General features: G+C 38.0%; 1 non-coding gene across 1 annotated transcript; it reads left to right on the top strand.

Moving 5' to 3' along the window:
* Positions 1-6456: 6456 nt before the first annotated feature.
* LOC127133139 (small nucleolar RNA R71) lies at positions 6457-6563 on the top strand. The gene has a single exon (XR_007807132.1). It is a non-coding gene; the product is annotated as a small nucleolar RNA R71 (small nucleolar RNA).
* The last annotated feature ends 1545 nt before the right edge of the window (positions 6564-8108 follow it).

The following is an 8108-nucleotide window of genomic DNA, read 5'->3' as shown; positions in this document are numbered from 1 at the left end:
TATATCAGCATTGGTAATTTTAGACAGTGCATAAATCAAAATGAAATTTAATTTAACCAATAATGCCAGTAGCTTCATAAAAATAAACATAATGTAATATTTGACTGAAGATAAAATAAAACAAGCGGAAAAAAAATCCTAAGATTAAAAATATTGTCAAACGAAACTATAAATTTCCTAAGACTAAAACTAGTTAACTGCAATTCTTCTAGCCACTTGTAGAATCTCTCGTCGGAGGAGCAAAGGAATTGACACGGTGTAGCAACTCGTGAAATTGATTTGTCATTCTACTCATGTGTTCCATAAATTCATGTTCCATCATAGTTAACTTTCTCTAATGGCATCTTGTTCTGACATCAAAGCTTGAATAGCGGTATTATAATCAGTTCCGGGCATATGATGTCTAAAATCAGGTACTGCCGATTCTGCGGACGGGATAAGATGAGGTGGAGAGGCAGCATCATGGTAACCAGTTGGTGTCTGCGGATCAAACTCAGCATTAGGAATCTGGCTGTCAAGAATCTCATAATCTTGGATGGTTTCAACAGATCTAACAGGAGAAGGCATTCCATCCTGGTTGTAGAGCCAATTATTTCGGTTATGGACACTAGTCATCGGGCTAGGCATGGTGAATAGGTAAAAAGCTTGGTTGTTAATTAATAGTTCAAACTCTTCAGGTCCAAGGTTTCCTATAAACATAGTGTTGAAAAGGAAATTTATATTCATAGGCTGAATACCGCAAAAAGGGTTCAAATCAAGCATGGGTTGGCGCAATCCAATAGCATTAGCAATCATAGTTATCAATCCCCCTATTTGAATCGGTGCATGGTCATCTTGAATAAGGAGGTAAAAACTCGCCAACATATAAGTGGCACCATTCACTGGACGATTCTGGGAAGCACAAAATATTATGAAAAGTTCATCACGTGATACTGTGGTAATGTTTGAACTTTTCCCAAAAAGAGTGTGTGCTAGGATCTTGTGGAAATAACGAAAAGTTGGGTTATGTATGTTTCCAGAAAGAAACTCATGTTCCTCAGGTTCGTCATTTCCCGTCAAACTTCCCCAAAAATGCTCAAGCTCTCGATATTCAAAGAGGTCCTCTTGGTTCATGGTGAATGTGTCAAAAGAAGTAGGGAACCCTAAGAGGTTAGTAAATTCCCTAATGTTATACTGATACTCCATATTGAACATCCTGAATTGAATGAAACCTCGGTTTATTCCTTTTCCATGGTTCGGTAAATAAATCAGGGAGCTAAGGAATTCTAGAGTTAGCCTCCGGTAAGTAACAAATTATCTCCGAATAGGAGTGGTTTCCCACTCTATTTGATTCATCAGATATATGACACTATCTCTTAGCCCAAGTACGGTCATTGCACAATCATCAGCATAAAAATTTGGGTGCATCTCTCTCTCAGCAAGTTCTTCAAATTTTTGTCTCTGAGCTCTCCCTCGGAAATTAATACCCATATGATCAATATGTGCCATCAGGTCAGTGTTAACTAAAGAAAAGAAAAACAAGAATTTTAGTCAGGATTTGGCCAGATGCCGAAAGAAGAAAAGAAGAAAAATTTAATAAAATAAATAAAATGAAGAATGAAAACTGAATAAAATCAAAAGAATAATCAAAGAAAAATAAAAATTTGTGGGTTGTCTCCCACGAAGCGCTTTGTTTAATGTCGCAAGCTCGACAGAAAACTATTAAATGTTAATCTATTAATTTTGGAGACAATACGTCTAAGTGCAGGACTTGCGAGTCTTCATTGTTTTCAGCATAATGATAATGTTTTAGACGCTGCCCGTTTACGATAAATGATTCAATAGATTTTCCTTTAATTTCTACAGCCCCACTAGAAAATACATTAGTGACTTTGAAAGGGCCAGACCACCTAGAGCGTAGTTTTCCTGGGAATAAGTTAAGTCTAGAGTTAAACAATAGGACTACATCGCCTTGTTTGAAAGTTTTCCTTGATATACGTTTATCATGCCATTTTTTCGTTCTTTCCTTGTAGATTTTAGCATTTTCGTATGCATCTTGTCTAAGTTCCTCTAATTCGTTTATATCTAGAATTCGCTTTTCACCGGCGGCCTTATAGTTTAAATTTAAATTTTTAATAGCCCAATAGGCCTTATGTTCTAACTCCACTGGGAGGTGACACGATTTACCATAAATAAGCTTAAATGGGGTTGTTCCTATGGGAGTTTTGTAAGCGGTTCGATATGCCCATAAAGCTTCGGGTAATTTTGATGACCAGTCTTTCCTCGATGTAGCGACAGTTTTTTCCAATATCTGTTTAATTTCTCTATTAGACACTTCCACTTGTCCACTAGTTTGAGGATGGTAAGGTGTTGCTACTCGATGTTTTACACCATACTTAAACAATAATTTTTCGAGTATTTTAGATATGAAATGAGATCCCCCGTCACTGATGACTATTCTTGGGACACCAAATCTTGGAAAGATTATATTCTTAAAGAGTTTAATTACTACTCGTGTGTCGTTTGTTGGATAAGCTATAGCCTCAATCCATTTTGATACGTAGTCAACCGCTACGAGTATGTACTTGTTACCAAAAGAAGGTGGAAAAGGTCCCATGAAATCTATTCCCCACACATCGAAAATTTCTACTTCCAAAATGCCTTTTTGTGGCATTTCGTCACGTCTAGATATGTTTCCTGTGCGTTGACACCTATCGCATTTCTTGACAGCGGTATGTACATCCTTCCATATGTTTGGCCAATAAAGACCGGCTTGTAGGATTTTAGAGCAGGTTTTGGATGTACTTGCATGTCCATCATAAGGAGCGGAATGACAATGTTGGATTATACTTTCTACCTCTTCTTTAGGTATACAGCGACGGAAAATACCATCAGAGCCTCTTTTGAAAAGTAAAGGGTCGTCCCAATAATAATGTTTTATGTCATGGAAGAATCGTTTCTTTTGTTGGTAGGATAAATCAAGTGGAACCACTCCGGCGGCCAAATAATTGACAAAGTCAGCGTACCATGGTGTAACGCATACAGCCAAGGTGGTCTCTACCTGTTTGTCAGCTCTATTTTCTTCCAAATTAGCTATAAGTTTATCATACGAGAAATCATCGTTGATCGATGTTCTTTCCGGTTCCAGGTTTTCGAGTCTAGAGAGGTGATCTGCTACTACGTTTTCAGTTCCTTTTTTTATCTTTGATTTCCAAATCAAATTCTTGTAGCAACAAGATCCACCTTAGGAGTCTAGGTTTAGCGTCCTTTTTTGTTAAGAGGTACTTAATGGCAGCGTGATCAGTGTAAACGATTATTTTAGCTCCGACCAAGTAGGAACGAAATTTATCTAGTGCAAATACTACTGCTAAAAGTTCTTTCTCGGTCGTGGCGTAATTCATTTGCGCTTCATCTAGAGTTCTACTCGCATAATATATGACGTGAAGTTTTTTATCCTTTCGTTGTCCTAGAACAGCGCCTACGGCGTAGTCACTTGCGTCACACATTATTTCGAAAGGTTCATTCCAATCCGGGGTCTGCATTATGGGCGCGGAGATCAATGCTTGTTTAAGTGTTTGAAATGCTTCTAAACATTTATTGTCGAAGATGAATTCAGCGTCTTTCATTAATAATTCGGTTAAAGGTTTAGTTATTTTAGAGAAATCTTTAATGAATCGTCGGTAAAAACCGGCATGTCCTAAGAAACTTCGTATTTCCCTCACAGTTTTCGGAGGCTGAAGGTTTTCGATTACTTCTATTTTTGTCTACTTCAATTCCTCTATTTAATATGATGTGTCCTAAAACAATTCCTTCTTGTACCATAAAGTGACATTTTTCCCAATTAAGTACTAGGTTTACTTTTACACATCGTTCTAAAACTCTTTCTAGGTTTTCGAGACATTCTTCGAAACTTTGCCCGCATACGGAAAAGTCATCCATAAAGACTTCCATGATGTTTTCGAGAAAATCGGCGAATATTGCCATCATGCACCTTTGGAAAGTTGCAGGAGCATTGCACAAGCCAAACGACATTCGTCGATAAGCGAAGGTACCAAAAGGACATGTGAACGTTGTCTTTTCTTGGTCATCAGGATGAATTCGTATTTGAAAGAACCCTGAGTAACCGTCCAGATAGCAGAAATGAGAATGCTTGGCCAGTCGTTCTAACATTTGGTCTATGAATGGTAAAGGAAAATGATCTTTTCGGGTTGCTTTGTTTAGCTTTCTATAATCAATCCACATTCTCCATCCCGATTCAATTCGTTTGGTTATAGTTTCTCCTTTTTCATTTTCAATCATTGTTATACCTCCTTTCTTTGGTACTACGTGTACAGGACTAACCCATTTGCTATCGGATATAGGATATATGATACCTGCCTCTAATAACTTCATTACTTCCTTCTTCACTACCTCACTCATGATTGGGTTTAGTCTCCTCTGATGTTCCCTAGAAGTCTTACAGTCTTCTTCTAGCATGATGCGGTGCATACAAATAGAAGGACTTATCCCTTTAAGATCGGTGATGTTGTATCCTAATGCAGTTGGATATTTTCTTAAGATATGTAGGAGTTTTTCGGTTTCAAGTTTTCCTAGGTCTGCATTGACTATTACTGGTCGTTCAAGTTCTAAGTCTAGGAATTCATATCTCAGATTTTTGGGAAGTGTTTTCAGGTCGAGGGTTGGTTTCTTAAGGCATTGCGTAGGATCTGATGTTATTGCTAAACATTGGTTCAGTCTGTCTTCTACACGATAGTCAGACAAATCGTCATTTTCGAATTCTGTTTCTTTTATGCATTCATCGATGATATCCATGAAGTAACATGTGTCTTCTATCGCAGGTGCTTTCAAAAATTGGGAAAGAATAAACTCAATTTTCTCTTCTCCTACTTCGAAAGTGGGTCGTCCTCGTTTTACGTCAATGATAGCACCGACAGTTGCTAAGAAGGGTCTTCCCAATATAATGGGGGTAACTTCATCTTCTCTTATGTCCATAATTATAAAATCGGTGGGAATGTAGAATTGACTATGCACACGGGAACATTTTCAAGAATTCCTACGGGATATTTAACGGAATGATCTGCTAATTGCACATACATTTTAGTTGGTCTTAATTCTCCCATTTCAAGTTTCTTGCATATGGACAAGGGCATAATACTGATACCGACTCCTAAATCGCATAAAGCTTTGTCTATGACAAATTTTCCTATATGACAGGGTATAGAAAAACTACCAGGATCTTTAAGTTTAGGAGGCATATTTTGGATTATTGCGCTACACTCATCAGTGAGTGTAACAGTTTCGTTATCTTCAAGTTTCTTTTTATTAGATAAAATTTCTTTTAAGAACTTAGCATAGGAGGGCATTTGTGTAATAGCTTCTGTAAAAGGAATTGTGATGTTTAATTGTTTCAGTAGGTCAACAAATTTTTTAAATTGGCCCGCATTTTTTGTTTTAATTAGCCTTTGAGGATAAGGGATAAGTGGTTTGTAAGGCGGTGGAGGTACATAAGGTTCTTTTTTTTCTACGATTTCCTTATTACACTCTTCCTTTTCCTTAGGTTTACCTTCTTCCTCAGTTGACTTTTTAGGGTTTTGGTTCTCAATCCTTGGGTCAGATGGTCCTTCTACCTCTGTACCACTTCGTAATATAATTGCATGAGCGTGGCCTTTCGGATTAGGTTGTGGTTGTCCAGGAAATGTACCAGTTGGGGCAGCAGTAGACGCTTGTTGTTGAGCTACTTGCGAGATTTGTGTTTCAAGCATTTTGTTATGGGTAGCCAGGGCATCTACTTTACTTGCTAGTTGTTTAATCTGTTCGCTAGTGTGTACATTCTGGTTTAAGAACTCTTTATTGGTTTGCTGTTGAGAAGCTATGAAGTTCTCCATCATGATTTCCAAGTTGGACTTCTTAGGAACGTTATTGTTAGGTGTAGATGGGGTCGGCTTTTGATATCCAGGTGGTACAGCTGGAGCTTGACTGGGAGCTTGACCTGGTGCGTATAAAGCGTTGTTACTTTTATACGAGAAATTAGGATGGTTTTTCCAGTTTGAGTTATAGGTATTCGAGTAAGGATTTCCTTGAGCATAGTTCACCTGTTCTGTTTGAATTCCTGTTAGGAGTTGACAATCTGTAGGAGTGTGACCTTGAATTCCACAGACCTCGCAATTTTGAGTTACGGCAACCAGGGTGGCTGGAGGTGATACATTTAAACTTTCAATTTTCTGGGCAAGAGCATCCACTTTTGCATTAACATGATCAAGGCTACTTATCTCGTACATGCCACCTTTTGTTTGAGGTTTTTCTACCACTGTTCGGCCGCTTCCCCACTGATAATGATTTTGGGCCATGCTCTCGATAAGTTGATAAGCGTCGGTGTAAGGTTTATCCATAAGCGCACCACCGGCGGCGGCGTCTATTGTTAACCTTGTGTTGTACAAGAGACCATTGTAAAAGGTGTGAATTACTAACCAGTACTCTAAACCATGGTGTGGGCAAAGTCTCATCATGTCCTTGTATCTTTCCCATGCTTCGAAAAGAGATTCGTTATCTTTTTGCTTAAATCCATTTATTTGGGCTCTCAACATAGCTGTTTTGCTTGGAGGAAAATATCGGGCAAGAAAGACTTTCTTCAACTCATTCCATGTGGTGACTGAGTTAGAAGGAAGAGACTGAAGCCATCTTCTAGCTTTATCTCTTAACGAGAAAGGAAAGAGACGAAGTTGAATTGCCTCTGAAGTGACACCATTAGCTTTAACAGTGTCAGCGTATTGGACAAATACGGATAAATGAAGGTTTGGATCCTCGGTAGGATTTCCAGAAAATTGATTCTGTTGCACTGCCTGCAACAACGAAGGTTTAAGTTTGAAGTTGTTCGCTTCGATTGCGGGTGGAGCAATACTCGAATGCGGCTCATCCTGCGATGGAACAACGTAATCTCGAAGAGCACGAGCTGGTTCGGCCATCGCTGGTATCATTAAAGGAAGGAGCTTTTTGAGATCAGGAACTTCGATTGGAGGAAGATTGTTTCTAGCACGATACTCCCGAATTCGTCGTAATAATCAGAGATATCGTTCGACGTCGTTGATTCGTAAGTAGTACGGCTCGCCTTGTGAGCGAGTGTGTGGCATACAAATCAACGAAAAAGGGAAAAAATAAAAATTGCCTTAGTCTCTACAGCGTAACAGAAGAGTTACGATATCGACTAAATAAAAGTCCCCGACAATGGCGCCAAAAACTTGATCGCGACTTTATGAGTCGATTTGGGGTACTAACTGCAAGTGCACAGTTCTATCGCATAGTTTTAAAAGATATCGATCCCACAGGGACTTATGAATCGATATACCGTTTTCTAAGGTTACTTCGTAAAGCTAAGGCGGATGATACTTTGATTGTTTGGGGGAAAAGTAAAACTAAAATTAGATCTAAATTCGATATCAATTAAGCGGATATCGGTATGTAGTTCGTCGTAATTAGGGAATCAAATCTTCGTTGGTTTCTTGGTCGCGACTTTATGAGTCTATTGGGGTACTAACTGCAAGCGCACAGTCTAATCGCGTAGTTTTAAAAGATATCGATCCCACAGGGACTTAATGAATCGATCTACCGTTTTTTCTAGGGTTATTGCGTAAAGCTAAGGCGGATGATACTTTAATGATTAGGGGGAAAAAAATAAAACTAAATTTGGATCTAGATAAAATATCAAATAATATGGATATCAGTATGTAGTTCGTCGTATTTGGGGAATCAAATCTTCGTTGGTCTTTTTCTTAATTTTAAAATAAGTCTTTTCAGTAGACACTATTAATTAAAAGTCTTTTCCTCAAACTCTCGCTCTGTTGAATTAGACTATGACTTTATATTTTAACGTACGCTCTCACTATTTTTCGTTAAGTCTAAAATCACTTTTGAAAATAATAGAATCTATAGAAACTCCTTTTGAGAAAATACTAACCGTTTAAACGCCCTCGTCTCAAACTCTCGCTCTGTTGACTTAGATTATATGATTAAACTTAAATGCTTAACTCTCGTCCTCACATTTAACTTTTAAAAATAATTTTTGAAAATAATTAGAATTTAATTAACCTTAAAAATTGTTTTCGCCCTGATTTAAAGTTAATGTTCAATTTACA

This window comes from Lathyrus oleraceus, chromosome 3 (genome assembly GCF_024323335.1).
Source record: "Lathyrus oleraceus cultivar Zhongwan6 chromosome 3, CAAS_Psat_ZW6_1.0, whole genome shotgun sequence".
NCBI lineage: Eukaryota > Viridiplantae > Streptophyta > Magnoliopsida > Fabales > Fabaceae > Lathyrus > Lathyrus oleraceus.
Note: the sequence above shows the minus strand (reverse complement) of the source record. Positions and strands in the feature narration are given on the sequence as shown.